This window comes from Hoplias malabaricus, chromosome X2, assembly GCF_029633855.1.
Source record: "Hoplias malabaricus isolate fHopMal1 chromosome X2, fHopMal1.hap1, whole genome shotgun sequence".
Classification (NCBI taxonomy): domain Eukaryota; kingdom Metazoa; phylum Chordata; class Actinopteri; order Characiformes; family Erythrinidae; genus Hoplias; species Hoplias malabaricus.
In genome coordinates, this window is record NC_089819.1 from 38,923,143 (window position 1) to 38,941,812 (window position 18,670).

Here is an 18,670-nt window from a genome sequence, read left to right on the forward strand (position 1 = left end):
GCATTGCAGTTGCGAAATGAAGACTTGTTTAATCAAAAACTGCAAACAGTTAATCTTTAACTGGACAATTTTGGTGCCTTCAAATCCCCAGCAATTAGTAAAATCTGACAAAAGGAAATATGATGCTCCAAATGTTTTGTAAAACATCAACATTGTTTTAGTAGTGAGATGATATTACAATTACAATTTATTAGTCAGTGCTTGCTGCTCTTACTGCCTCCAAATTTTCAGAAATGGCCCCTGACAATTCTTCAAATTGGAACAATTTGGAGCTGTGCAAACCTTCCTGGGAATCTCTCAAAGAGAAAAATAACTGGTTGAAACAAAACTCATCATCTCTCTAGTGTAAGTACACCGGAATGAAGTTTTCAACATTTAATATAGTTACTTTTCCAGATGACAGACTTATATTTTCTTAGCAATGATTAATTGTCTACTTATCATTGTGAATAAGCATTGGATTTCAGCCTCTAGTCCTCCACTCTAATGTACTGCCTTCATGTTTTGGAATCTTCTCTCATTACTTTGGGTGGTGTCCAAAGCATCATTTGGCTTACTGCACTCAAAAACCAAGGGTTGAAAATATGAACATGAGTTTCTCCTAGTAAACAGGATTTAAAATATCTTGCTACACGTATTAGCTTGTTTGGCCCAATGTTCCTCAGAGGCCATTTGTTTTGAGGCTGATGTAAAATTTCTACAAATTTCTGTCATTGAGAGACATGGTTATACATAATGGTTTTATTGGAAGTACCTCAATGCACACTCATATCTTCACAATGATGGGAACACATTGGCTAATTTTCTTTGCTAAATATTCTGTCTTAAAATGCCTTACCTATCTCAAATTAATCTTAAAAATCATCTGTCTGGAACTGCTAGTGACCAGAGAGAGTGAAAGCAAAGGGATTTGAACACCAATTTGTAAACACAACTCTCCACAAAGGCAGCCTTGCTTAAAGGAACACTAGGTGATACTTAGGTTAATGGCACCTGGGGCTCCCCCTAGTGTAACTCATTTTTATAGCTTTGTAGGGAAAACAATGGGGAGGGGAAGGACAAGGAAAGGTCTGGTTTCCAACTTTCCTACAAACCGGATTCCAAAAAAGTTGGAACTCTAAACAAATTGTGAATAAAAACTGAATGCAATGATGTGGAGAGGGCAAATGTCAATATTTTATTCGTAATAGAACATAGATGACAGATCAAAAGTTTAATCTGAGTAAATGTATCATTTTAAAGGAAAAATATGTTGATTCAAAATTTCACAGTGTCTACAAATCCCCAAAAAGTTGGGATAAGTGGCTGGAAAAAGGAAATTGAGCATATAACGAACAGCTGGAAAACCAATTTACACTAATTAGGTAAATTGACAACATGATTGGGTATAAAAAGAGCTTCTCAGAGTGTCAGTGTCTCTCTGAAGCCAAGATGGTAAGAGGATCACCAATTCCACCATTGCTGTGCAGAAAGATAGTGCAGCAAAACCAGAATGGTGTTACCCAGCATAAAAAATACTTATCATCATCAACCGTGCATAACATCATCAAAAGATTCAGAGAATCTGGAACAATCGCTGTGCATAAGGGTCAAGGCCGTAAAAATCTACTGGATGCTCGTGATCTCCAGGCCCTTAAACGTCACTGCAACTCAAACAGGAATGCCACCGTCAAGGAAATAACAGAATGGGCTCAGGAATACTTCCAGAAAGCATTGTCAGTGAACACAATCCACCATGCCATCCGCTGTTGCCAGCTGAAACTCTACAGTGCAAGCTCCACAAGCTCATATGTTTGCACTGGGCCAGGGGTCTTTTAAAATCGAGTGTGGCATGGAAGACTGTTCTGTGGTCAGATGAGTCACAATTTGAAGTTCTTTATGGAACACTGGGACGTCATGTCATCCAGACCAGAGAGGACAAGGATAACCCAAGTTGTTATCAACGCTCCGTTCAGAAGCCTGCATCACTGATGGTATGGGGTTGCATGAGTGCTTGTGGCATGGGCAGCTTGCATGTCTGGAAAGGCACCATTAATGCAGAGAACTATGTTCAGGTTCTAGAACAACATATGCTCCCATCTAGATGTCATCTCTTTCAGGGAAGACCCTGCATTTTTCAACATGATAATGCCAGACCACATTCTGCAGCAATCACAACATCATAGCTACATAGGAGAAGGATGCGGGTACTGAAATGGCTATCCTGCAGTCCAGATCTTTCACCTATAGAGATTTGAGTTCTATTCTGAATAAAATATTAGATGTTGGCACCTCCGCATCATTGCATTCAGTTTTTATTCACAATTTGTTTAGTGTCCCAATTTTTTTGGAATCCAGTTTGTACAAAATTTAAATAAGGCAGTTTCAGCGGTGCTGAGCCCAGAGTAGCAACAACTCAGTTCTCTCTATTACATATCAATAAGGCATCCCAACATTTTTGAAGCTGTAATTTTATGGTAAAAATTATATATTGTTCCTTTTAACAAAACGTACAGCATAAATGGAGCTTTGTTCAGATGGAAAACTAGTGTAAAAAATTTCACAATAAGAAAACCCAATTAAACCCAACACTACATAAAGATATATTTCATTTTCAGCTTTGTACATCCTACATAGTTCCATCATACAAATACTGTATATTCCATATACTACCTAGGAAAAGAAAAAATGCGTTATTGAAGAAAGAAATGTAATTAATTACACAGTGTAGTTAATACAATGCAAGGTATAATCCAGCATTTTTTGAAAAATGTGTGTGAATGTAGGAGGGAATGAGGGAGTAAGTTACAAGCCAGTTCCATGAGGAGTTCTGAATATAAAAAAGGTCTAGTTCCACTGAGGGCCCGCCAAATAAGATGGAAATTGTATTTTATGGTAATAAGGGCTTATGAACTTCTTGTTTTGGTTTTTTGCCAACAGTTAGAAACTACTAAAGTGTGACTAAACACAGCAGGCACCACAGTCAGGACTCGACAACCATCAAAGCCTTGTTCTTAGACATCATTTAACATTTCTGAAAAGCAGCTAAAATCAATTTGGCCAGTACTACAGCTGACTAATCCACAATCTGTGGAAGAGTGTAGTTTTGCCAAAACATTTGTATGGACAATTACACTTGCCCTGTGGAGATTCAAATTCTTGCAAATTGGTTCACTAAGCAGTGATGGCACTATGTGATTTACTGAGCATGGATGGGTGACTTTGAAACCATGGCTAGGTATTTGGATTCATGGTTCTAACTCGCCCTTTGGTCAGTTTATCCTGTTCTCTTAGAAGACAAGTGGGGAGGCAGTGGTATAGAAGTGGGTTTTTAATGACTGTGGTGAAGTGGGAGAAAAGAGAAATGCCCTACCAAGACTTTTGGGGAAATCTGGATTTTTCTGGATTTATGCTGACCACAGTGGTCTTAAACATGAAGAAGTCTACGCAATAGGTAATTTAGAACACCTGTTAGAAGCAAACTTCAGTTTTGGAGAAAGAAGTGTGTATATATAATAGTCTTGTATACTAAACATGGGTGTTGATATTAAATATCCAGTGAAATTTCAAGGAACCAAGCAGTGTTCCTTCTGAAATGAAGGGTACTAATAAGGAGTTTGTTCTTCTTGTCTTTAGTGACAGCTTCTATTCTTCTCAGAAGGCTTTGCACAAAATTGTGGAACCTTACTGTGAAAATATGATAGCGAACAAATAAGAATATTTTAAAAGTAATTACACAAGACACAGATCTTAGATGATTAATGCTGGATCAAAAAATCCAAAAAGGAAGGGAAATCAAATAATTTTCTTGAAAAAAAAGAGAGATAAAGTAATTTTCTTGCAAAAAGCAAGAAAATTACCAAAATTAGCCAGTTTCAGTCTCTTTAAAATGTTGCGTCTACCTCCTGTACCTTCAAGAGTCTGTCTTTGACAGACTGTCTTCTATTTTAGTGCCTAAATTAAATCTCCCACATACTCATATTCATCATTCTTCCTATTTCTGTCTCCCACTCTCATTTCAGAAAGGAGTGGTCTTGTTGCAGGTTTGCTCATTATGTTCTGCCTGTTTACGGATGTAAGATACCAAAGGTCAAACTTATCACTCTTTCTGAGCCCAGTACTATAATTTATTGAGGTCCCTGGAAACATCAACAAACTGTAGGAGGCCTGGCCAAAACGATTAGAGACAAAACATCCACCCCCAAAAACGTAAAAAGTACATTTCAATCCTTTTTTCCCCCTAAAACACTTCCCGTGTACCTCCAACGTGCTAGGTTACAGTTAAAAACTATAGCTCATTTGTTGATGTATATTTGTGTTCTGTTTCTATAAGCCCATAATCATTGGTCAGTTTCTGACCACAGAAGTACTCTTGGCTGTATCCTTCTGGTTGATGGCTCTCCCCCAACTATGGAAGCCCGTTTCTGCCAAGTTAATGATGGGATTGGTGGATTTAGACGAAAGTATGCTTATTTGCAGGGGGATTTAGCCGCAATGAAGTATTAAAATTTGAACATGTTTCACAAGGTGTCTTTGACTTCTGTGCTGGGAATGGTCCTCCACCAAAATAAGATCTGCTCCACAGGTTTGGGGTCAGATAATTGATTGGTTGAAACTGCAGTTGGCCCAAAATTTGACAACATGGATCCAGGCTGGGATTTTAAAATGACTGGCTGGTATGCCACTATAGTTGCAAGTGCTAATACACCTGACAGGCCAGAAATACGCTGTTTGAAACTGTGCCCTATTTACTATATAGTGCATTGTTTTGGGGTTTCACCATTTTGTAGTAGTGCCCAAAAACATAGTGGAGAAATTTCAGTGCACTCAAAAATCCCACAATGCACTGCAAAATATAGTGAAGAACCCATTTACACTAGTTGAAATTCGTGAATAACAGATCACTATAGCGCACAGCTCTATTTTGTAAAAACCTGCATGAGGTAGTGTCCAAAATTGTTCACTATCTTTCTGAATTCAGTTCATTATAATAGTGTGTTTTTATAGTGAATAATATAGGAAATAGTGAATAGGGCACCATTCTGGACATAGGGATAATGACATACTGGCTAGCCACTGTTACATTCCAGCCTGGAATCAAAAGTCTGGATTTGAAGACCTCTTAGTAGATTGTAAAATATAGGAAAAGCAGGTGTTTCTAATTAAGTGGACAGTGTATGTTTATTTGTGAGGCAGATCACAACACAAGCACATATTAATACACTTTTGAGAGGGCATCTCTGGAGTAATGTACAGACACACTATGGTACATACATTGAGGGTCCCAAATTACAGACAGGAATGTGTAACATAACTGTATGCCTGCTGTGTTTGTTATCTTCATTACATGCATGTAACATGCAGCCTCAGGGCAGGAATAAAACCTGCTGCTGATGCTGGATTCATGTGGACATGTGTGTCTACCTGCTCCCCAGCTGTGGCCCATTAAAAATTGAAGGGTCCAGATCATTTCTCTCCTGGAAGGACAGAGCCAGGTCTGGCACTGGACTGAGCCCTAGAATCTGTGAGGATTTATGGATGAAAAGATTTACGAGCACTTTTTGGCTTGAAGCAAGGCATGTCAGACCCAAACTCTTTTCACTGCAACACTCCTTAACTTCCTTTAAGGACTGAGAAAAGAGAGAAAACACAGAGGTAATGAATAGGAAGGAGAGACAACTATGTCCAAATAAATTTTCAGTACAGTCTTTCAGAGAGGTCAGAGCCAAATCGTCAGGCTAATCACACTTTCAATTACATACTTGCTGTTGCTTAACCGTTATATTTTTTGTCCTAGATAACTCAGACAAGTAAAATCCTGACATACTCTGCCGGCAATGGAGAGTAATGTGATGGAGCAGAATATTTAATGCAAAACAGGTTTGTTGGAATGAGTCTTTAAATATTTATATAGGATTATATCATCTGTCAAGAAAAGCTAATGTAGGTGTTATAGCCTAGATGTTATGTTATGCTTGACAGACCTAGTCTTAGAGAAAACAACAGTCAGTGTTGGGATTCATTAAAAAACACATTTAAATTTAGCTTCAGTGAATATGATGACATTTCGTCATGTGATTTCATTGTGGCAGTGTATTATTTTTATGTAAAGACGGAGTATAAAACTCAGACACAAAGTATTCATTAATGTAAGTATAGTAAATTGTAAATATGTGTTGATGATGTTGTAGAAACAGATAGAGACACAAGTTAAAACTATGTTTATTAGGTAATATTTGACATGGAATTTTCAATGACTGTTTACATACAGGAGCAGCACGGTGGCGCAACAGTCACTGTTTACAAAGCTCCACGGTCCTGGGGTTGTGCATTCGAGCCCCACTCTGGATGACTGTTTGTGAGGAGTTTGCTGTGTTCTCCCCATGTCTGCTTGGGTTTCCTCCGGGTGCTCGGGTTTCCTTTCACAGTCCCAAAAGATTCGCTACTCAAAAGCGTCTATAGCTGTGAATGCGCATGAGTGTCACCCTTTGCAGGACTAGTGCCCTCTCTAGGATGTGTTTCTACCTTATGCTCAGTGATTCTGTGTGATTCTAGACCCAAGGAATGAATGAATGAATGTTTACATCAAAGGTCACCCGTGTCTTTGAGCACTTAAAACCAACAACTCTTTTGTGGAGCTGATCCAAACATGCTAGCATTTGGATGATTTAACACAACTGTTTAGTGCCTTCATGTCACATTTAAGTGCAGATTTCATATATTTGTTCTGTTATTTTTCTATTGGACCCTTCCGATCATATGATTAGAGGTCATGGCTGAATTTAGCCATTTTAAAGAAAGTCCACAGTATTTAATGTTGCAGGGCAGCTCTCACTCTGTTTCAATCCTTTTATGTTGGTTTTTAAAGAATGTTTACTGTGAGATACTGCGAGTGTCTACTTAAATTTTCATTTCATACAATTTTTGTGTGGTTTCAATAAACACTATCTTTTAAACTGTTAACCTTCTTTATTTCACTGTTTAGCCATTCTTTCTTACACTTTCAGTGTCAAGTCACTCTTTATATATGCAGTGGGGAATTGTCAGTTTGTATTGCTTAAACCTTTGTATTACATTTCTTTGTATATGCTAGTACAAGATGTGTCAGTACAGTATACATTGTATATTTGTTATATTTCAGACTCACAAGAAAAAAGAGAAACACTGTAATCTCTAGTTGCTCGAGACAAAGGAGTACAGATCAGTCTTCCAGATCTCACTGTTTAGCTTACTGTGGATTCATGCAAGCACACACAGAGGGGACAGAATACTGATCATGGGTGAGCGTGTGAAGTCAGTTCTATAAAGGTAGACACAGTCAGTAATAAGTTTCATGGTACACATCAAATATATGCATTGTGTTTGCAGGATTATGGCTGGCGGTGGCACTGCCATAAGGTGCTTTGCATCAAAAAAATGACATGAAAGCCTACTTTTTTGCTTCGTAAAATATTTTGCATCCATTGTGTAATTATGTAAAGAATTTATGTTTTAAGCTTGAAAGACACATCATATGTTTTTACTTATACTCATGTATTGTCATTTTTCATGTAGAGATATTTTGGATTTGATGCCACTTAACTTGGAAGAAAGTCTAATTCTACTGTCAATTTCAAATTTTACCTCTAAACTTTAGGTGACAATTTCTCCCATTAAATATGTACAATTCTTATATACATTCATAGAACTCTATGTTAAAAAAATCTGTATTTCAATTTCAAGCCACTTTAGGTCCCTCCCCCCCCTTGTTTGCACATTTAGTGCCTGGTCATTCTCCACTAGTGTAGGACATGTTCCCTTCTGATTGGACAGCTTTTTCACTCTGCTGTTGTTCCAGAGGGATTGCAACATAACACTGACCACTTGCCAGATATGTCATACCGAGACTGTGCATGCTATACAAAACAGCCTACCCAGGATACAAAATACTGTGCCATGAGTCTGCACAATACCTGAATCCTCTAGAGGGGAGATTTTCTTAAACCATCCCAGTGGTCTTACAGCCAAGGCACAGCTTCAAGAAGTCCAAATGACTGAGGCAAGGTCTGGATCTGAGAGCAGGCACCACTTTCTTGCAGAACAACATTTGAGACCTGTTTCCTTTATCAGCACACAGGCTTTTTATCATTTTTCCCATTTCCAGCCTCCAGGGGAGCAAAAGGGGCTTGGCCAGCTCCATGCTGCTTGCTTGCAGTCCTTTGAGAGGATTTTGTGCATTGATTTGGCCAGAAATCAACCAGCCTTCCTTCTACACATCATAGCTGCTAGACCCATAAAGAGAGCCTTTAGGCCTGCTTACCCAAGGCTATCATAATGCCAATTGTAGATACGGTTATGGATTTCCTGACATAAGATACTACACTGTACAATATGAGTGTTTTGCTTGTACTCGCTGCCAGAGCCCTTGCCTCAGCCTTTGGGATTTGCTTGCCTTTGAAGCACACATCAGAGTTTTTCCCTAGTTTCTGGTTTTTGAAGTTCAGGTTTTGGGAGATCTTCTGCATTGCTGGCTCCAACATCATTACACGTGACCATACTGCAGTGGATACAGCTGTGTTTGCTGTTTAGTTTGTACATGGTCTCTTATGTAACACAAGCTGTCAGTGCACCTCCCAGAATGGCATCAAATTGCTTATATGTCCTTTGCCTGAAATTACTTAAATTATATCCAGATTTAGATATTTCTTCTGTTAATCTATCATCAAATCAAAAACAATGCCAGGAAAAAAACACCTGTTCTGATTACTCAGAGTCTACAAAACCCAGTGGTGAAATATGAGGCGCTATTATCAATTTAAGAGGACCTAACTCATTCCATAACTCATTTACCACAGCTAATCAACTCAAGACTTGCCTTTTTGACCTCATCTTATTAACTACCTATCTAACTAACAACCTATCTAATGTTAAATAACCATGTCTTCTGGCATCATATGGCTTCACACCACCATATACATGTCATGTAGTCCAAAATGCCTATTCATATGTATGAAACACAAGAGTGCAAAAAAGCAAGGCCAACATTGCATTTGAAAATCCAAGAAATATTCATATGCAGGTTTTTCAGATTACAGTCCTCTATTCCAAGGTTCATGACCCCTGGTCTTGGAATATTTTTAATTGGACAATTCGTAATTGGGTGTGTTTAAAGCAGAGAAAATGACTAAAATGGGACATGGGCTTGGAAACAAATGCTCTAGTTCTCTTGGTGGAAAAACTCTCACTTTGTAATTTCATGTAACCTAATATTTCTGTTAAGGCTACAAATAGGATTTAAAGTGTTATTGTGTAATGCATAAATGTAAGTCATTGTTTATAGCACATTTTATGGTAGCTGTTAAGTACTGTTAAAAATTACAATTACAATTTTTTTTTTAAATAAGTAGCCTCAATACATTTCCTTTACAATTGCTAACATCAAAATCACCATTTTAAATCAACAAATATATGCACATGCATTTGCACCGATTTTTCCTTGAAGGAACTTATAATGAATGCAATGCAGAATAAATTCTTCTCACTAGCCTTTGTTGAATATAATGATGATTATTTTTAATATGCAAAAGTTTCCTTAAAATGACAAGAGAATGGGAATGTTTGAATTATATTTTAACATTAGACAAAAATAAAACCAACTTAAATGTGTTTACACACCAAATATATGAGAAAACATAGATAGCAAAATGAGGTTTGTCAAGTAAAGAATTACTTGCTCAAGCTTTGATGGAAACCACAGATACATCATCAGCTGGGGAAGGTTGCAGGAAATAAGATTTTTCACAGGATAAATGGATAGAGTGCGGAAAGAGTCATGGTTAATCCATTGGTTAATCCACTCTTTTTTTAGCTTGACATTCCCATGGAAGCCAGCACAGTTCGTTCTGAAGAGCCTACTTTTTTTGTGTTCATGAGTAGAACTCGGCCTACGTGGCATAAACATATTTATTAGTTTGTTACACCTGCGTGTAATACCTAAACATACTCTACATTGTCCACATGCTTTTATATGAAGTTCTTTAATTACAGTTATGCATAATTTTTTATCTTCCTTTACCTTGTTTGCAAACTGACATATCCTTCACCAGACCACCATTGAGCAGGCATATTTGTATTTATTTATTATAATTTTTTTTTTTACTTATTTATTTGCAGTTTGCAACTTGAAAAATGTTATTGAAGCTTCAACTGCACAGTTTTCTTGAACCTTGTTGCAATAGATAGCCCTATATTTTTCCCCGTTGATCTGTACACCAATATTTCCCTATAATTCCTGAACTTTTTGAAGATATTATTTGCTGTACAGCGTGAACGACCTACATTCCTGCAGCCACTGTACTTGTGTTTAATTTTGTCATTTGCACATTTTTCAGACAAGCCTTCTATTGTCCTCATAACTCACCTCAGTAACTGTCAAAAATACCTCTCTAAAGCAAGACCTACAAAATCTCACAGAAAGCTTTGGCATGGCCCCTAAAACACTGCAAAAGCCACCACCACGCTTCATAAACAACTGCCTAGAGGTATATTTGAGCATAAGTCTCCAGGCTATGCCAAGCTTTGAGTTTGCAAGCACCAGTGTGGGTTTGATCCAGTGGCTCCAGTGGCAGCCAGTGAGCTTGGCAGGATGAGTGTGTGGCTGCAAATCCCATCAGGTAGGAGAAAGCTAGAGGATTCACTCACTCCATATTTGTCTGTTTCAGCGATCAGGCCCTGGACATGACAGAGTGCTGGCTGCGGATGTCCCCTCTCAAGTCCCTGGTGTAAGATCCCACTCCAGCCCTGATTAAGTGATGCCTTTTGGAAGCAAGAGTTAGCTTCAGTTATTCCTTTTGTTTGGAACTCCAAGAAAAATCTCCAATGGAGCATATGGTAGAAGTAAAGAGGGACACACACACACACACACACACACACCAGATCACTAAATCAAGTTTCAGTGACTTTTTCACAGTGTTTTTTTTGGGTCCATGTTTTGTGTCAAATGAGTTGAAGTTCACAAAACAAACGTCGATTTGTTCAGAACAAAACAGGCTTTAGAATGGCTGCTCGTCTTGTAAGTTTTACTGGAATCAGCCCTGATCTCCATATTTTTCAAAGATAAATTTTGGCAGCATATAAATCAAGTCAGTATATGTACAATTTGGCAATATATAGCTTGTCATTAAAAGTGGCATATAAGGATATTTTATTCTTTGGCTAAACCTAAAAAAGGCTTGCACAAAAGGAACTTCTCCAAAAAGCAGTGTGGTGCCACTGCTCCACAGCCCAATGCATGTAGTGATTTATGTCCATCTAGCAGACTCTTTGAGCATTGAGCATGAACTTAGGGTAATGTGTATCTAATTCTTATCCACAGAATGCCATTTTATGTAATGTATTTCTGTGTAGACTATGCAGCTTGTGCACAATTTCCACAATGTCTTCAAATGTAAAGGATGTCTAAAAATCTTTGGACTTGTAGCATACACAGTGACTAATTACAGTGGGAATCTGCCTTTCTAGTTGTATATGCTGTTGTAATTAGGCCTCTTGGAGCTACATTCCCTTGTCTAAATATTCTTATAATGTTCAGTCACATGGAGTCAAATATTGGACCTAAACATGGATGTTTCTCTGTCAAGCAGAACAGCTGCCCTTTGGAGAAAGATAGAGGGTGTCATTTGGCTGGATTATATCCTGCCAACTTTAAACATGAGACTGCAGCTACACATCCCCAGAACACGCATCAAGATTTGTGGATTCCTGCTGGAATTTCTCAAGGAGCATTCTGCATGTGCTGGATTGCCTCAATTGTCAGTGTCTCCACCTGTGTCTGATCTGTGGTCCTGATCTGTGTGTCTGATCCTGTCCATCAAGGGGTTCCTCATTTGTACTGTGTATATATAGTCCATTAGTTTCAGTAAATTTTTGTTTAAATAAAGTTTCCCTTGCATTTACGTCTGCCCCATCATCTCTTGTAACTGTGACATTCCCATAATAAACTTTTACTGAATAATTACCATTATTCAGGCATTATTCAGGCATTTGCAACCATTACAAATTTGTAAATACCATTGTAAATTTGCCTAATGTGGAACTACCATTAAAAATTAGCCATTGGTAAATTTAATTTGCTGTGTGTAGTGTAATATTTATGTTTTTTTCTTTGATTTGTGCCAATAGGGTTTTGAGTATTTTAGTTTCAATGTGTGGTGTGTATGATTGTAGTGCAATTATGGTAATGATCAGTATGCATTTATTTGGGATAGTCTATAAAAGATCTTAATTTCAACAAGGCTGATCTACTTAGATTCTCGCTTGCTAATATGTAGTACTGATTTGCCTCCTTGCCTTTATCTTGTAAAATATTGTTCCAGTGACCAAATATTGTTTTTTTATTTTTAGTGGGAGCTGTTTTCTTGTGGACATAAATTTATATAACTATAGATCCTGGCTCAGTGCATTACTGCCATTACTCGTAATGTGAAAGCGGAGGGAGTTGGCTTCCTCCACCAGAATTACATTTTGGCAAAATCTACCTTAGGTTTTTAAGTGTACAGAGGTTAAGTGAACAGCACTTAACTGTCCTTAGATGGGATGCAAGATTGGAGTTTTTAGCTGTAGAAGAACAGTATTGGGACATTACAAATAATTTTTTTTATTCTTTGACTACACTGTATGGGGATAAAACACTGATAGGGGCTCTGAGAGGACAAACAATCTCTCAGGTCTTTTGCTCTACATCTTTGTGAACTGTTCTGTGGACTGTTGAAGGCTAGAGATGAAACCAGCCTGGAGGAGGGGGATGTACTGTTACGTCATCCGTTCATTATGGGGTTACATGATGGCCCTGTTTATCAGGAGCTCCAGAAACATGTTCATAGGAATCCTACCTTGACATTTATGGCAGTAAAGGTAGAGGCCTTAGCCCTAGATCAGGAATGTCAGGAACTTTGGAAGCCCTCTGCATATTTGGCTGCTAGTTGGGTCTCATCCCCCAAGAGCAGTAGATGACTGGAAGCTTGTGTTTTAGTATGAGTTCCTTAAGGATGTCAAGAACAGATGTCAGAGCTCTCAGGGACTCTTCTTGGAAAACCTATGTGATAATCTGTGCCCTCCTCTGGACTGGACCCACTCCAAAGGTAGGTAGAGGAATCCAAGAGCCCCAGCTAACTCCAACGATAAGATCAACTGAGATTCCTGATGTAGGCCAATTTGTAATCGATGTGGTGGGGTGGGGCATATGAGTAGAAACGGTCCTTCACCAGCCACCCCTCATGGGGTGTTTAAGTTTCTCTGGCCACTGTGGGTCAAGTGACCAGACTACCACATACAGACATCATTCTTGTTTCTCAAGCCTCTTATGTCCTCTTGTGGATATTAAAGTAGATAATATGGATGTTAGATGGTCTAGTGCATATGGGGTCCCAAGTTACTATGTTTGCAGAGAGCCTTAGTATGGGTTGGATATCTAATACATAGGGTACATAGCATCAGCTTTTCAAGTAATGGGTCGAGAAGTATCAGATCATGGGGTGGTCAGACATTTGAGGAAGGAGAGGGAGAAAGTTTTTTGACTGTCATTGAATTAAAGCAGCTTCGTTACAACAGGAGAACATGAGTGAAGCTTTGCTGTAGGCCAAATTACCAAGACGGACAGTGTATCAATGGAAATGTGTTGTTGTCGAACCCTGTGGAGAGAGCTTGAGTGTGGAGGTTGCACGGATCCTGACTACAATCCAGCATGGCGGCATTCCGGAGAGAGCCCAAAATCTTAATCCTTTCTCTGTGTCTCTGTATAGACATCAAAAGTTGGCCAGAGTTTCCATAATAAGTCCACAGCAGGTGCAAGAACGGGAGAATGTAGTCCTAAAGAGGGAGCTCTGGGATATTTGAAGTGGGCATTGTCCAGGTGGGTCCAGGTTTAAGCTCCTAATACAATGAGTTGCCTGAACAAATAACTGCACAGTGCTTAAAGGGAGATGTACTGGATGAGGGCCAACAACACAAATTAAATCAGCTTAAGAGTAAGTGACAACATGTGTTTGCTTCCTATAATGAAGATTATGAGTGTACTGATGTGGTGAGGCATTGTATCCCCACTAGTGATGCAGCCCCTATCCAAGAAAGGTATAGGCTGGTGCTTCCTACACTTTACAAGGAGATCTGTGGTATGTTGGAGAGGAATATCATAAGGAAAAGTTGTAGCCCTGGGCTGCCCCTGTGGTCCTGGTTCAGGAAAAATGTGGGGCTTGGAGATTTTGTGTAGGCTATTGTAGATTGAATGCAACCAAGACTGCATTTACGACACCTTTTGGTCTGTATGTGTGGGAAAGAAAGCTTTTCGGCTTATGCAACACCCTTGTTACCTTTCAGAAGCTAATGAAAATACATCAGAGGGGCCAGTTGGTTGAATCTTGTGTATTTGGGTGATGTAAATTATATTTTCTGTGAATTTCACAGCTCGTATGGTCCACTTAAAGGCAGTGTTCCAGTCATTGGAACAGAATGGCTTGAAACTTTGACCTGAAAAGTGACATTTATTTCCAGTGGGAGGTTAAGATTTTGGGACACTGTGTGAGTGGAAAAGGTGTCTCACCTTACCCTGCAAGGACCTTTGTGGTCCAAGAATGGGCTACCCCAAGATCTTAGGCAAGTACGATCCTTTTTGGAGCTCATGGGATATTCAAGGTGATTTATCAAATATTTTTTAAAAATTGTCCTAATGTAGACTATTTACTACATTGTGGTGGTTACAAACAATAACCCTCTGGTACATTTGAAGGCTGCTAAGTTGGGGGCACTTGAATCAAGGTGGGCGCCAGGCAGTAACCATACTAACACTGACCATTGTCTATGTTCCCTGCAATGGAGGTGGATGGCCCTGCTGCAATAGCACTTTCTCAAGATTCCAGCGGATGCATGGTGAGGACAATTGAATCTCCTGGGTAGATGCTGTTGGTCTAATTTGGGGATGGGATCCAACTCACTGGTGGATCATGCAGAGGGCTGATCCAGATTTCCAAGTTGTTCATAGGTATCTAGAGTACAAAATGTGGCCCTCAGCTCCTGAGCATAATCAACAGTTGAGACAGGTATGGAAAATGCTAAACCAGTAGGATAGGTTACCTTTTAAAGATGGGGTGCTTTGTTACATTAACCTCCTGGAGTCTGCGCCCTTTCAGCCATGTCTGGCTTTTCCCAGTTTGTTCCCAAAAAGCTAAACATGCTAATATTCCGCACAAACCCTGCAACAATAATGTGAGAGAAGTATGCATGTCATTCATATGTTTTTTGTTTAAATTCACTCAATACATGGACTTACCAAAAGCCTATTTTTAAAGGTGCAGATATATAGTGAAAAAACACATGGTGAACATTTATGAATTTTTCTTTAAAGCTATCAAATCAAATCAAATTTATTTATATAGCTCCTTTTACAACTGACAATGTCACAAAGCAGCTTCACATAATTAGTATCAGAATAGGACATTTAAATCAAAGCCCAATGCGAGCAAGCCAGTGGCAGTGGCAAGGAAACACTCCCTTGAGGCTGGAGGAAGAAACCTTGGGAGGATCCTCAGACAAAGACATCCATCTGCTCCAAATGAGAAATTGGGAGCACAGCAGCGCAGAGAACATCATCCAAGTTTACCAAGATTCCCCAAGTCCATGAGTTCATGAAACAACAACCTTAAACTAGAGGTTAGTTGCCAAAAGCTAAACTGAACAAGTGTGTTTTAAGCCTAGACTTAAACATAGTGACTGTGTCTACGCCTCGAACACTAGCTGGAAGATAGTTCCTGAGCTGAGGGGCTCCACACTTGCTAAAACACAAATACTTTTTATTTACAAGACAAGACAACCAAACGAAGACAGACTAAGATAACTAGTGAGAAGACATAAACAAAGAAATACTGAGACTGAGAAACTTGGAAACAATGACTTGGACAGAGAAAGGGAACTGGACATAGAAACCTAGAAAGAGAGAGCAACAGACAAAGAGACAAAAGAGATACAATGACTGACTTAGAGGGTAAAAGAAAATAATAAGACAGACAGACTAGAGATTACAACACATTGGTGAAATGTTCAACAAACAGGAGAGACACAAGGGAACTTAAATACAGGACACAAATGAGACACACCTGGACAGATAACAAGGACGGGTTAACAAATGACAGACGAGGAGGCGGAACAAAGGCGGGACGAGGGCGGAGACAAGGACATAAACAAAACATAGCGATGTGCTAAAAGGAGCAAGATTCAAGACTAGACAAACAAGACTCAAGACTAGACAGGAACAGACACAGGAACTGGAGACACGACAGGACCAGATAAATGAGATGGGACATGACAGGAGACTGACAAAGGGGGGCAACAAGAGACTGATAAAGAGACGAGAACGGACTGGACAGGATGGGAGTGGACACATGAAACTTGACGGGAGACTGGGGTTGCACATTAGACAGGAACTGTGACAAGACAGGGGACTGAACAGGTTTGGGGACAGAAGACTGGAGATGGACAGGTGACAGGACATGGGACTGGAGTGGGGACAAGACATGTGACTGAACATTGGACTGATATGGAGACTGGACAGATGACAGGACTGGGTGCTGGGAATGGACGGGAGCAGAGACTGGTGACGAGACAGGGGACAAGACACTGGACCTGACAGAAACGTTAGACTGGAAAGGGGTCTGTGACTGGACAGAAGACAGGACAGGTGACATGACACTAGACTGCAACGGGGACTGGACTGGAGACGGGACAGAGGGTTGAAACAGGGAATGGACAGGACTAACAGGGGACTGGACATGAGACAAGACAGAGGGTTGAAACGGGGACTTGACCAGAGACGGGACTTGAGACTGGACAGGGGTTTGAAAGGGAGACTGGACTGGAGACAAGACAGGTGACTGAATGCGGGATGGATACGGTGACTTGACATGTTTGGGGACAGAGGACTGGACATGATTAACAGGGGACTGGACATGAGACGAGACAGAGGATTGAAACAAGGACTGGACTGGGGGCAAGACAGGTGATTGAACACTGGACGGAAACGGTGACTGGAATGGACTAGGCAGGGGAACAGGGACCAAGACATTCAGGGGGACAGACACGAATACAGTGACAGAGACTGGGACAGAGACAAAGGCAGACACGGGCACAGGGACAAGGACAGAGACAGGAACCAGAACAGGGACAGACAAGGGAACCAAAATAACAGGTGGGTGCCCAGGACTGGCAAATGTTTGTGGGGCAGTCTGAGGAACCAGCGTGGGCACAGTTCTAGGGATCGGCCCCGAAGTCCTTGGGGCCGTCCCACGGACATGACCAGGAGCGGCCGTAGCCACAGTCACGGGGTCAGGAGCGGCCGTAGCCACAGTCACGGGGTCAGAAACGGCCGTAGCCACAGTCACGGGGTCAGAAACGGCCGTAGCCACAGTCACGGAGGCAGAAACGGCCGAGGCCACAGTCACGGGGGCAGAAACGGCCGAGGCCACAGTCACGGGGGCAGAAACGGCCGAGGCCACAGTCACGGGGGCAGAAACGGCCGAGGCCACAGTCACGGGGGCAGGCGCGGCTGAAGGAGCCGCCATTACGAAGACAGGAGGCCCTGGGACGACGTCCACGGAGGCAGGGGAACCTGCGACGACGTCCACGGAGGCAGAGGAATCTGCGATGACGTCCACGGAGACAGGAGAGGCGGGAGGCGCCGCGCCCACGGAGAAAGGAGAGGCGGGCACCGCGCTTACAGAGACAGGAGAGGCGGGAGGCGCCGCGCCCACGGAGAAAGGAGAGGCGGGCACCGCGCTTACAGAGACATGAGAGGCTCGGTTCGCTGCCTTCACGGGGACAGGCAGGTAAGCCTTCCTGCGATGACATCCTCGGAGGCAGGGGCTTGTGCTGCTCGCAGGGCAAGTACTGGAGCTGTAGACACTGGATCCGAAGCAGAGAATCGTTCTTTAATGAGTTCCAAAAAGGACTCCACTGTAAGATCCCGGGCCTTTTCCTTAATTAACTGTTCCGCCCACAGTAACGCCTCTCCTCTAAGGAGAGATTTGACAAACAAGACCTGGAAAATGACAGGAGGAGGAGAACAGGTCAAATACTCAAAATAGTGTTTACACTGCAGAATAAAACCCATACAGTTCGAACCTCCTCCAAATTCAGCAGGTACACCCATGACAGATTGTACACTGGTCGGCTGATTACCAATCCTTATGGCCAGTATTTTCTCTGCCAGAGCAATAGCTTCCTCTGAAGACATGGTAGTGTCAGCACGGTATTGTCTATAAAAGTTCTCCAGATATGAATAGATGGTTGTAAGCTTATCCTGGGAATTCGGGGAGACCGCAGTGACATCCTTGGAAGCAGGGGGCCCTGCGATGATGTCCACGGAGGCAGGGGGCCCTGCGACGATGTCCAAGGAGGCATGGAGTAGCGCTGCTCGCGGGACACTTACTGGAGCTAAAGAGGGTTTAGGGGGACTGATGGGATCCCTCTTGGGGAATTTCTTTAATCCTGGATCCCCCCGAGGTGTGCCCCTGTTAGCCTCACCTCCCTTGTCCTGAGGGTGAAGGCTAACAGCCCCTACCCTCAACCCCCCCCCAAAAATTTCCCCAGACCTGAGGGGAAAATCCTCCAGGGAGGGGGAGACTCCAGCACACCGCTTTCACCGACTCTTTTTATTCCGATTTTCTCC